Source organism: Falco biarmicus, chromosome Z, assembly GCF_023638135.1.
Source record: "Falco biarmicus isolate bFalBia1 chromosome Z, bFalBia1.pri, whole genome shotgun sequence".
Taxonomy (NCBI): domain Eukaryota; kingdom Metazoa; phylum Chordata; class Aves; order Falconiformes; family Falconidae; genus Falco; species Falco biarmicus.
Window position 1 is genome coordinate 69,715,829 of NC_079311.1, and position 13,549 is coordinate 69,729,377.

The window sequence follows — 13,549 nt, forward strand, 5'->3', positions numbered from 1 at the left end:
GCCGGTGGTGATTTCATTAAATGGGAATTGCTGCTTCTCCAGAGGGGCCGAGGCAACAGACCCAGCCTCTGGGAAGCTCCTCCTTGTCCTGATGCATGTGAGTGATTCTGCAAGTCACTTCACCTCTCCATACTGCAGCCACACTGCCAACAGCTCTGCCCAGTGGAGGTAGAGAACCTGGCTTCTCCTCATCCTCAGGGTACAGGAAGGTCCGTCACTTTTCCCTGTCACTTCCCTGAGCCAGGGATGCTCCCTACCGTGCATACTGCAGACTTACAGCTAACACAGTTTATAAGTGGAATGGAAGGAGAATGTACTTGTTCCAGGATGCCTTTGAACTCTTAGTTACTCTTTTTGGTTTACTCTCGTTTGAAGAAAAACACAGTTTTCATGGTTGACAGAAGTATAAAACAATATTAAATACTCATACATTATTCTGTGGCTTTAAATAGAGTCAAACTCCTGACAAATACTGTATGTGTGCAACAACTGTTGGCCAAATCCTGGGGAGGGTGGCAACTGAACAAAGTCTTGATTATTCTGCCATCAAACCAGCCTCACTTAGCACCAAATATTCCCTCTAACTTTTCCATTTGATGCCAGGGAAGAAACATCTATGTGGAAGGATACCCCCTCCCCAAACAAACCAAAACCTCACCTAAATCCAAACCTTACATTCTCTATTTGTTCTCCTCCATTTGGAGAAAGGATGATTTCTTGTAGGATTGTCTAAATTCTGGCCCATAGTTGTTTTCTGTTTTAACCAGTCTCACGTCAGAATTTTAAGGGTGTTTTAGGCAACAAAAAGCTTGTTATATGAAAATTAACTGTATTTCACAGTTTTAATGGAGGCCAGCATGCTGGCAGAGCAGGGCTTTTGGAAGCCACTTGTCTGCTGTACAGCACCACAGTGGTTCAGGTATTAAAGAGGCTGAGTTCTGTTCCCATTCTGCTGTTTGGTCTTCAGGAAAACTACAGAGCTCAGGTTGTCCCTATGAAAAATCTAGAAAACTCCATAAGCAATGTCAGATGTTACAGTTACAAACAGTTACAAACTGTTACTTAATTATCTTTGGATGGGCAGAGACATCCTCATCACCTTACTAAAGAAGAGGTGTAGCTTATGGCTATAGCCTGACACTCCAGAGTGCCAGGTATGGACAATTCTGCTCTTTGCAGAAGCAGAAACAGAAACACAAAACTGCTACTAATGGTGGGGGGGAAAAGCCCCCAACAAACACGCCAGGATGCTCTGGATAGCTGTTTTACAAATGCCAGCCTATTCATCATTAGAAGTCACCCAGCTAAAGACCATCTTCTTCAAAAATCATCAGAGCCTTTGCAGTTAACTGGCTGTACAGAAAGGGCTAACTGCGTAAGAAGGATTTCCTTCAAACAGACCTATACAAGCCCCTCCTGAATACATTTGGCAAAGGCAGAGAAGGCAGCTAGCCCAGTCTATGTGAACATTTAGTATCACAGAGACAAACACACCACATGGGAATGCCAGGACCTTGTGGGGACAGAGGTGTCAAGAGAAAGGCAAAACTGCATTAAGACATCAGCACATGGTTCTTCCAGAATTTGTCCCTGCCAAATTTCTCCTGGGGCTCAACATGCTCTTTTTTAGGGCACAGCCTACCACTAATCTCCCTTTCAGGCTTCCCACTAATCGTCAACCCTGCAATCTCCTGGCACTTGGCTAACTGGCTAGGTTTCCCCTGTCTTTTAAGACGAGCTATTTCAGTAATCTTGGTGTTAGCAGAATGTATACCATCTATTTATGGACTGCATTCCTTCCTGTAATCTAAACCAGTACAATCCACCCTGATATCACACAAAAGGGCACCGACTGCAAAGGAAAATAATTCTAAGACAGACAGGAGAAACAAGGAAATCAGAAGTCATCCAAATACAATGATTATATTTTTTTCTCCAGTCTGGCTGGCTGGTGACCTGAAAAACTTTAGGAGAATTTATCTGACCAAATTATTACTTTAAAAAAAGAAAAAAGCAAAAGAAAAAAACACTTAAACAAGCAACATAAGACAGAGTGAATAGATGTATCAGTCCTTAAGACCTCTGCCAGCCCTGCTCGTGTTTAACCTTGGTTTTCAAATATTTCCAGGTACTGACATTCTGGTCCTATTCTACAAAGTGCTAAATACCCTCAGGCTTCAGATGCAGGCTCAGCTTAAACCCTGGATCCTAGCTCTAAGGAAATTTAGAATGAAAGGAAAAAGGATCAAACCAAAAGAAGAGATCACTGGATATACAGACTTTGATTCCTAAAATCCCATCTTGGCAGGTATATAAAAGTGACCTGGTTTTAAGAAGCTTTGAATGGAGCACATGGAAACATAAAAACAGCAAGACCAGGCCTCCCTCCAAGCACTGCGCTTTGCAATTTGGTCTTTTTTATTAAGCCTGTCTATCGGAGAGGCAAAATAACATTCAGCTTTGTGTGCTTAAACTTCTGCAGTTCCTTTTCCAGTGAAAATTAAGGAAGTCACACTGGATGGTCTCCTACTACTCAAATCCTGAGTAACTGGGGGGTTTATGAGGATGCCATTGGGTATTGCAACACATTCACTAGAGTTCCCTTTTCAGCCCCTCTGCTGTCTAGCCCAAGGATTTTGGAGTTATTTCCCTAGGGTAGGGAATTAGCTTGATTTGTTTGACTCCCCTTGAAGAACAGCTTGTCTCCTGATTAGTATATTATACACACCACGAGCCAACTGTGGAACTGAACAGAATTTGAAGCAGCAGGGATTTTTTTTAAGTCGTTCATAAGAAAAACATTGACTTTTTTTTAACCATAGCTTTGAAAGTTCGGTTATTGCAAGGAAATAACAACAACATAGCATATTCCTATGTTTAGAAGACTGATCTTTTATAAAAGATGAGAGCCCAGCAAAACTCATGGTGATGAGTCCACAAGACCTGTACCACAGACTGAATATGACACAAAAGATCTACTGTGCAGACACACACCCTGTTCATCAACACAGGGAAATTAATAGCTCCACTTCTGTACTTCTACTCAAGTAATACTGATTCAGTGCACAGCTGTGGTGGCCAAAGGAAAGCGATGTTTGTTCAGGGTTTGCCCTGACCACATTTTTTGGATTTGAGTAAGAAGCACTCTCAGTGTTATTTCTGTGAATGCCAGAAAATGGAGTGACTATAAAATATGCACCCCTGAGCTTTTGTATTGGTTGTTAGAAAAAAAAAGATTCCAAACACACAATATAGCACAGTTACAGGCTGAACGCAGACCTGTATGTTCCCAGCTCGGGTAGGAGAAAATATGAACAGTGGTTGTGGAGAGTTCCAGAAACAAGTTGCTCTCTCTGCCCAGGCCCGCATGCCACCCATTTCAGTACATCCCAGAATTACTACTGTTAGTTAGCATAGCATTCAGTTTGCCAATTATTGTTTGATGAAAACCAGATGTGATCAACATAATTCTTGACCTTATAAATATCCTTGCTAAGACACATTGTTTTTCCACACATGGAATATTAACATACGCAGCAATCCTGGCCAAGGCAATATAAAAAAACACTGAACACACTTTTATAGCCATGCAAGTACAACCAGTGTTGTGCCAGATGGAAATAACTGTTGTTTAGGACAATGAAATGGGAGATAGGCCATGTACAACAGACTATGCATAAGCTCTATTTGCATTTTCAGTTAAATGAAAGCCTATCTGTTAAACACAAGATGATACACCACAAAACTGTAAGAAAATGACTGTAACAGGTGCTATAGTGAGTTAAGCACTCACTCCTTTTATCACCTCATTTATCACATTGTACATGGTGACAAGGCACAATGGTACCAACATGTAAGTGACTACATATGGGCCACACTGTAATAGCAGATCTTCCGAGGGTCTGACACAGCACTTGGAGGGCATGTCACCTTCACCTCTTCCACAAACCTCCCAGTGCTGCCACACAACAATGTGCAGGCACTGGGATAATCCAGTCACTTCTGGCAAGCTGTGTCAGCACACTAACTAGAGTCAAGTCAAAGCACTCTGCTGTCCTCTGTGCACATCTTAGACCACAGATGCAAGACTACCTTCAAGATGACAAAGTGAAAGAGAAGGCTAACAAAAAAGAATATGAAAGATCATGTACTCTCTCACTGCTTTCCTGCTTTCTATTCTTTCCTGCTGCCCATTGCTTGGTGAAACAGAACACAAACACCTTCAATGGCTTCCATGCAAAACCTCACTGATCACCAAGAGGGGAAGCAGGAGGAGGTAAAAAATGGTTGTATTGTACTGACTCCTTCGCAACAAAAGGCCTATTCTACATGCTGATGCCAGCCCAAGAAAATAAGAAATCCTGATGTAAAAAGGGAAAAAAAAGCCAACCAAAAATCTCCACCATGGAACACACTAGCTCTAGCCCACAACCTATAACACAATTGTAACTAAGAGGAGATGACAGTGAATGTTGTAACCTAAATTCAGAAATTTAATAGGCCTGAGCCCTGCATACTGAGGCAGAATACAGGTGGATGCTTGATCAAGTGTCCTCCCCCAACCTCACCAGGCAGTCTGAAATCCTCATCTTTTGGGTTGATCCCCCACTCATTCTGGGATAGACTCCTAAAGACAAACACAGATGTTTCCTTGATGGAACCTGAGCTCTGACTAGCCAGCTCCCACAGCTGCTGACTAGAGACAGGCAGAAGCACGGAGAGCACCACTCCACACAGGTCACCATGGTGGAAGATTATATATTCAAGCAAGCTCCCATGTTCATTTAGCCCAGCTTCCGTCTCACCAGGAGCAGAGAGAAGAAATAGAGGGGTTTTCCTAGGTGTACCCTAATCAGTGACCCACACCTAAAAGCTCTCACCATGATCTCTAATAGGCATCACTGGCTGAGTCCAGGGAGTGCTACAACCTGGCCCACAGAAAATCACCTAACAGGTGGACCATCAGGCTCAGCCAGCATAAGCACAGCAGCAGCTCAGAGAAGTCCTGCTGGGCTACTGACAGGCAGTCCATGCGGTACTGGTGTTGGGGCACAGCACAGACTCACCTTTCCACCTCCCCAAGTGTTACCTGCTGACAGGCTGGAATAAGCTCTTGGACAAGAGCATCAAGGAAGACAGGCTGCACAGACCTGTCAGTGTTGAGATGTAACCCCCAGTCCCAGCTGAGCTGATGCCAAGTTGGGTACTGCCCAGCTGGTGTAGTCTAACATCAAATCCACAGTCTGCAGATGCATGGGGTATATTGAAAAAAAAATAAATGCACAACAATCAAGGTAACACTAACTACACTAAGCTAATACATTAGACCTGTGAAGTAGAAACTAAAATATGGGGGGTGGGGGGTGGGGGGGGAAACCTTTTCATCCTTTTGCAGATCTGCATGATAAAAACAGCTAGAAAGAGAATTAATTAGTCTTTGAATTACACAGAAACTTACATTAAAAGCAAAGACAAAAGAAGAATTTATTAGCAGAACTCATTGATTTTCCAGGTCTTTGAAATACATGGGAGGGATTAATTTGAAGTCTGACTGTATTTTGAAATAAAATTCACCCTCTCAAAATTTTAACCTGGCCAATCTCTTTTATTTCCTTAATGAGGTGTAATAAATATTGGTCAATTTGCCACAGAATTGTTCTTCCAAGGTAAAACTAGCTTCCATTAAACATGTACTCTGAGGCAACAGAGATGCAACAAAGTCTTTATTAGCCTTTTAAATAACAGGACAAAATTTATATCTAATTCAATTACTTCACTAAAAAATGAATTTGATTCATAGGCTTTCAGCAAAAATAAAATAAATTCTCTGGAAAAATCAAGCTATAGTACAAGAATTAAGAAGTAGGCAGTACTTTGAGTCCCACTGAAATCACTGAGAAAATCAGTCTTTACTTATTTCAAGAAAGTGACTGTATATTTAGAAATCACCCTGCTGTTATTTGCAGGAAAGAGAAACCTAACATGTTTCCATACAAGTGAAAAAGGAAAAAGAAAATGTTCTGGTTTATAATGTCTATCACAGTTTTCTTTCACTCTTCCCCACTTATTAGATGGGCTGTAGCAAATAGAAATAACTCTGGTTACCTTTTACAAGGTAATCAAATTTAGTTGCATCAATATTATATGCACTCCTCAAAAGTACTATGTAGTAAAAGCTTAACTATTCATAAGGCAAATTTTAAATGGAACTGGGCAGAAGATAAGCAGTTGCTATTATTTTCCAGGGAGGTATTTGGAAAGATACAAATCCTGCATTGCACTTTGAAATGTACTTTATACTGCCTGGCATTTCCAGTTTTTCAGAGTAATGTCTGAGACACTTGAGATTTATCCTGAATCAACATTAATAAAACACTGCATTACAGTAATTGTATTACTAAGCCTGACTAAAAGAAGGTGTAGATGTAGACATACAATACCCACATAAAAGTGGTAGGAGCCACAGAGAAACAGAGCAACACCATAAAGACTGTCTGCTTGGTTTTACAAATGCTGAAAAAAATACCTTGAAAGTGTCGTTGCAACAGTCCTTGCCAATTTTAAATGGCTCAAAGTGACTGCAGTACTGAGAACTTTTAGAACGTTTAAAGAAAAAAAAAAAAAACAACTAGAAAGCAAGACACATATTTGTGCTTTTTATCTAATTGACAATTAGACTGGAAATCTCTAGAACCTATCAGAAAATAACACTGAAATGGGAACCAGTCCCAGCCACATTTCTGCAGCAATATATGAGCATGCCACCTTCTCAGACCAGTGTGGTCCTCTCACCATGACGACCACTCACTCCTCACACCAGCTCCTGCCTCTGAAACTGTATTTGGACACCATGTACTGACAAACCTCTGCACCACGTCTGCCATCCTTAAGCCCTCCCCAACCTTTGCAGGCACAGAGCCATGCAGGAGAATATGCAGAAGCTCACCAGAATCACTGAAGCGTCAACTAACCTCTGGAAACTGCTTAATGCACAGTAAGTCTTCAAGACTCGGCAAGAAGCTTAGCAGGAAGTGGTCTGATCTTATTTGGCATCCTGCAGGCTATAAGTTACTAATCACAGAATCACCAAATGGCCAGCATTGGAAGGGACCTTGGGAGATCATCTAGTCCAAGCCCCTGCTAAAGCAGGTTCATCTACAGCACACTGCACAGGATCGCATCCAGGCGGGTTTTGAGTATCTCCAGAGATAGAGACTCCACAGCCTCTCTGGGCAGCCTGTTCCAGTGCTCTGCCACCCCCAAAGTAAAGTTCCTCCTCAGATTCAGGTGGAACTTCCTGGGTTGCAGTTTGTGCCCATTGCCCCTTGTCCTGTCACTGGGCTCTACTGAAAGGGGCCTGGCCCCATTCTCCTGACGCTCGCCCTTAAGATACCTGTATGCATTGATCAGATCCCATCTCATTCCTTCTGCAAGCTAAACAGGCCCAGCTCTCCCAGCCTTTCCTCAGAAGGGACATGCTCCAGGCCCCTCATCATCTTCACAGCCCTTTGCTGGACCCTCTCCAGTAGTTCCCTGCCTCTCTTGAACTGGGGAGCCCAGAACTGGACACAGCACTCCAAATCAGCCTCATCAGGGCTGAGTAGAGGGGAGGCTTACCTTGCCTGACCTGCTGACCATGTTCCTCCTAATGCCCCCCAGGATCCCACTGGCTCCCTTGGCCACCAGGGCACACTGCTGGCTCATGGGCAACTTGCTGCCCACCAGGACTCCCAGGTCCTTCCCCGCAGAGCTGCCTTCCAGCAGGTCAGCCCCAGCCTGTGCTGGTGTGTGGGGTTGTTCCTCACCAGGGGCAGGACCTCACACCTGCCTTTACTGAACTCCATCAGGTTCCTCTCTGCCCAACTCTCCAGCCTGTCCAGGTCTCACTGAATGGCAGCGCAGCCTTTGCCGCTGATCACGATCCTCCGAGCTCTGCCATTCAGCCAGTTCTCAGTCCCCATCACCATCCACTCATCCAACCCACACTGCCTGAGCTTACCTATGAGGATGTTGTGGGAGACAGTGTCAAAAGCCTTGCTGAGGTCAAAGTAGACAACATCCACCGCTCTCCCCTTGTCTACCCAGCTGGTCATTCCATCACAGAAGGCTGTCAGGTTGGTCAGGCATGGCTTCCCCTTGGTGAATCCATATTGACTACTCCTGGTAACCTTTTTGCTCCACATACTTAGAGATGACCTCCAGGATGAGTTGTTTCATCACCTTTCCAGGGATGGAGGTAAGTCTGACTGCCTTGTAGTTTCCTGGCTCCTACTTGTTGCCCTTTTTGAAGACTGGAGTGACATTGGCTTTCCTCCAGTCCTCAGGCATCTCTCCTGTTCTCCATGACCTTTCAAAGATGATGAAGAGTGGCTTGGCAATAACACCTGCCAGCTCCCTCAGCACTCAGGGGTGCATCCCAATGGGGCCCATGAATTTGTGTGTGTCAGGTTTGTTTAAGTGATCCCTAACCTGATCCTCCTTGACCAGGGGAAAGTCTTCCTTTCTCCAGACCTCCTCTCTTGCCTCCAGGGTCTGGGAATTGTGAGTGCTGGCCTTGGCAGTAAAGACTGAAGCAAAGAAGGCATTCTGTAACTCCACCAGGGCATCCACCTCATTCAGCAGCAGGCACACATTTTCCTTAGTCATCTTCTTACTGAGGTACTTGAAGAAGCGCTTTCTATTGTCCTTGACGTCCCTTGCCAGGTTTAATTCCAACCAGACGTTAGCCTTCCTCATTGCCTCCCTGCATGCTCTGACAGTGTTCCTATATTCCTCCCAAATGGCCTGTCCCTTTTTCCACATTCTGTAAAATTCCTTCTTCTGTTTGAGTTTAGCTACAAGCTCCTTGCTTATCCATGCAGGCCCTCTGCCCCCTTTGCTTGTGTACCTCTGCATATCAAAGAAATGCTGCCCATTAGAGACCCCCCCCTTTCACTGGAGTGAGAATAGAAGTGAAATTAGGACTGGTATTTTTAAAAATAGGATCTAGAAAAACAATATAATGGCAGAAAGCAACATTCAAGACCGCCTACTGCAAATTGAACTGTTCTCTCATCTTCAGCTGCTCTGGTGCATATTAATGATCCTAAGCGAGGGATACTAACCCAAACAAGGTGAAGCACAACTCTAGTTTTACTCTTCTTTCACAACTTTGGCTTCAGTATTGCAGCTAAATGCTTTGACATTCATCTCACTAAAATAAACCTTTTTTTTCTCTTCAGCTTGTCTGGGTTTGGAGCCCTGAAAAGTTCATAATATTGTCTCTCAAACCAAATATCCAATACAGTAGTGTGTGTTGAAGAGCCTGTAACCCAACACTTTTAGGCAAGTGGCTTGTCCTGTTGCAAGGATCAGTAAAGGAGCCAGGGTTTGAAGGCAGGCACAGAACAATACTCCTCTGGCTGAGAAAGTGCAGAAGAGGAACACCTCAGAGGTTCAATCAATACCCAGCTTGTTTATGATCCACTGAAAGCCAGGGTGATGCTAAAAAGTTGCCACATCCCAAATGCCTAAAAACATCCTTGTTTTCACACTTGAACAGCAAAAGTTTTCCTGACCTGAATAAATGTTAATGCTAGTAAATCTGGCTAGTATATAATTTCACTAATCTTATTGAGATTCATTGAGTATGTGTCCTGGACCATGTACAATTAGTACTATTATTTTTGTCAAACTGAAGACTTACATAAACTGCACTCCATTAGAAAGAATAACGCAAATCTGAGTATCCAGCAGCATTAGGAAACCAGTCACTGTTCTTTCCATTTAATTTTTCTAATTAAATCCACTGGAAAAGGAACTGTTGTTCCAAAGATTTTTGGAACTGCTAAATACGTATTATGTGGCATTTGAGCCTCTGTACAAAAGTTTGTAAAATTTACCACACAGAAGACTGCAAAACATGTCAAAAGCTAAGACAGATGATACTCATTAACATTTTAACAAAGTAACACATTCAGTGCTCAAGACTGGGGACTAGATTTTGACAAACCTGCAAAAATGGAAATTAAGAATAAACCAACTCTACAGTATTACACAGATACAAATTCCCTTCTGTGATTTCAGGAAGTGTAGGTTCACTAACAGAGCAAAAAGCCAAGATATGCAAAAGTAGAGCATTAAGTTATTTTAGGACATCTTTAAACCATAATATTCCCAGCAAACACCTGCTCCCCCTGGTGCAGACAGTTATGTGGCATCTCTCAGAACCACCATTCACATTCCATGATCCAAAATCCCATGTTTATGCTAAACTCTGTAAGATACTCCAGTTTCTCACCTTCCCTCAATTTCCTCCTTGATGAAATCTGCAAGAGAATTTCAGATTAGAATCCAGAAATGTATCTGAGAATACAGACACCCAGAAGTCTATAAGCCATTCCTATTAGACTAAAGTTCTGAAATAGCAATCTATTTTTAAATAATGACAATATAATGCTTCTAGCATTTCATTCACTGACTAATCTATCCTGGATTTCCTTAATGCTCAACCCCTTTCTAACAGCCTTCTATCAACAGAAGAAAAGACAGCTGCCGGAGTGCAGCAGAACTCAGTGATGGGGAAAAAAGCTCTCAAGTTTCATTTTACTGTGTGAAGTGGAAGAGAAACAACAGGAAATCAATCAGTGGAACTAGGTCAAAATTAGTGTTTTAAGAAAAAGAATGAAAAAAGAAATAAAATTTAGAGAGTAAGAATATTATAATAGTTTGCACTACTTTAATGGTGATAATTGCTTGAGAAAGATTTTTTCCCACTTATCGTTATAATTAAATTAGAGAATCTATTGGGTGGGGGTTTTGTCAAGATACTTAAGAATGAAACTGCTGTTTAAGTGGTATGCACATGAAATTATATGCCAGCAGGAAAACATTCTGACAAAAAAGAGCTGATTTTGTAACCATACTAATACTTTTGTATAATAATAAAGGCAACACACAGAGTGTGCTGTTCAAATGGCTGCACATTTAAAAATATAAAGTTATAAGACCTGCTAAGGTTTCTAGAATAGCTTTTGCAAATAGAGGAAAATAGGAACAAGAGATACAGAACCACCCATACAGATTTTCCAAATTCAGCAAACGAACACCACAAGGTCAGCAAGATGAAATGAGACAAGAAATGCTTAACATTGCCCATAAATCTGAATGAAGTGCAGCTGACAATCCAGAAGGTCACATTTTCTCAGGACAAACTCTGGCTTGGCCAGGTGCTGGACAGGATGGCAGCCTGGGCATGGCCAGAGCCTCCGGCAGTAAAAGGCCAAGTTTCCACATGATGGATGCATCACCCCTGAGCTCAGAGACATGATGGCAACTCTTTTCTTGAAAAGGGCATCCTTCCACCATCCTGATTATTGTAATAATGAATGGTGAAGAACTGTAAACTCAAGACCAAAACCTTTTATGCTTCACAGCAGTTTACAAATTACATTATGTCATTTTAGCACCACAGAGTGATAGCAGAGAGCAGGTCTGGAAACGAAGACATACAAAGAGTTGCAGTATGTGCAGTAACAGATAGCTATATTTACAGCCAAGCAGGGACTTTGACTTGTTTGATCCCTTATACCTTCAGTCTAGAAACCATGTTCCACTAAGAGTCCAAAACCTCTCAGGAAGCAGACTCACGATCAGCTCCTAAAGAGACGTATTGGAAGCAATTCTCCAGCAAGCAGCTCAGAGTAGACAGGACACCGTCTTTAATTTTGACTGAGGATGTACCACATGTGAACAGAGTCAACACTGCCTTGAGCTAGAACTGCCTGCTTTACTGGCACTAAGCTTTTCAGCCTCTAATGTAAAGATTCTTCCAGCTCCTCCAAAGCTTGGTCTCCGACTGAACCTCCATCAACAATATTTACTCCCCTGTCTCTCTATGGCAGCAGCATTTCTCAGTGCCACAGCAGTAGGTGAGAGAGAAAAAGAAAGAAAATGCGTCTCTTGCATCCTCTTCATAAATCTAGCACTTAAACCCAGATAATCACACCACTTAATCTGGTGACAACATGCAGAGCTCAACAGGAATGGAAAGAGTTTATTCTCATAACCTCTAAATCATACGGCTGGCATGAATGAACAGTTTCTCGTCACTGTTTACTAGAAGAAAGAACTTCATCCATTTTTGTTTCTCATTTGTAAACCTGGGGGTAGCACAAACCACTTAAAAGGCAAAGATATAGTCATTTACCACAGTGATCATGGTAGTACTGAACATAAAAAACAGAGAACCATTATTCTGAAAGCCTGCTCACACCACAAAGCCAGCATCAAACCTGTATCTTGCACTCGCTACACTCTCCATATAGAACTCCAGAATTTTTCACAGACATGATACAGAATTGAACATATACACCAGTTGTGCAGATTGTTAAATCAAAAGCAAAGCAAAAAGACAACCTCTCCTTCCATGCTGTGCTTTCTTCTTGTTTGTGACTTACTGCTCACTCTAGGCAACGTCACAGTTCCTGTTTACTACCCTGATGACGATAATCCTGACACTCCTTTAAGATGTCTTCCTTATTTTCTCATTATAATAAAAAAAATGCACAAAATTACTGTTTGTATGTATAAGTTACTTTGGAGAAGCAAACAGGTTAAGCCAAACAGCTTTAGTGAGTTGTTAGTGTATGCTTAAGACACACACACACAGATGACCACAAAGTTTCATAAACTGTGGGAAATGAACTTGGAAGATTGCTGGAGGAACCAGACTACTAGCCTGACGGCTGAGATGCAAACAATGGAGTCTCATTTCTGATGAAGACTGAATCTGTTCAACTTCTCTATTTTTTTACCAACATGGAGTTTCTCACCATGTAAAGGAGTCTTAGCAATACATTTGCTAATTATGAACTCATTGTATCACAACACTAAATTTAAGATAGAATTTTGCACTTTGAAAAGTTCTGTAACATTACTGAAGCAGATTAAAAACATTTATACTGGGACTTTTAATACGGCCCGATGAAGCTGAGTTCTCTTCCTGCAGCCCACATGAGAATTCCAGTTCTAGAAAAGTTTTCTTTCAATTATTATCTTAGAGTAACTTAGATTTTTAAAGTCTAATTTCTTACATACTAATTCAAGGAAGAGAAAAAAAATAATGTGAATAGAGGCATTTTTTCATCCTTCCTTAAATGGTTTCACCAGATGACCTACTGTTTGCGGTCCAAAATTCAGATAAAACACAGACATCTTTTGAGTGTCTCCTTATTCCTCCTCTACTGAAACACATCTGTCAATCTCTCTATTAGCAGAATGTCTTAGACATATGAAAATTATGGTAGTAGATGTAAAACTTGCCTACAAATACAAACAGAATCAGAGTCCGAATCAGCTTTAAAATTCAGAAGGCCTTGGCAGACAGTACCTTTTCACAGCATTGAAATCCTTTACATACACCATGTTGTATTTACTGTTAGGAGAACTAGTGGAGACTAAAACCAAAAGTGAACTCTCACTGTTAAAGCTGCCAAATTTATGGAGTCTTCACAAAGCACTTCTGAAAGATAAAATTTCTGTGGAGGTGTATTGCAACTAATTGTCATCT

At 41.8% G+C, this 13,549-nt stretch overlaps 1 protein-coding gene across 1 annotated transcript in view; it reads right to left on the reverse strand.

Moving 5' to 3' along the window:
• Positions 1–13,549, reverse strand: part of NIM1K (NIM1 serine/threonine protein kinase) — a 31,918-nt gene that overhangs the window by 9,300 nt on the left and 9,069 nt on the right. The gene's annotated exons all lie outside the window — the stretch shown is intronic.